The sequence below is a fragment of the Arachis duranensis genome, chromosome 4 (genome assembly GCF_000817695.3).
Source record: "Arachis duranensis cultivar V14167 chromosome 4, aradu.V14167.gnm2.J7QH, whole genome shotgun sequence".
Taxonomy (NCBI): Eukaryota; Viridiplantae; Streptophyta; class Magnoliopsida; order Fabales; family Fabaceae; genus Arachis; species Arachis duranensis.
In genome coordinates this window covers 77,991,528-77,991,804 of record NC_029775.3, presented here as the reverse complement: position 1 = coordinate 77,991,804, position 277 = coordinate 77,991,528, and positions in this window count along the sequence as shown.

Here is a 277-nt window from a genome sequence, read left to right as displayed (position 1 = left end):
TCAATCACGCGCGTTCATAGGTGAGAATGATGATGAGTGTCACGGATCATCACATTCATCAAAGTTAAGTGTAACGTATATCTTGGAATAAGGATAGAAGAGAATTGAATAGAAAGTAATAATAATTGTATCGAAACTTGAGGTACAGCAGAGCTCCACACCCTTAATCTATGGTGTGCAGAAACTCCACTGTTGAAAATACATAAGTAAAAGGTTCAGGCATGGCCGAATGGCCAGCCCCCTGAATGATCAAGAGACCGAATTATCAAAGACTAAT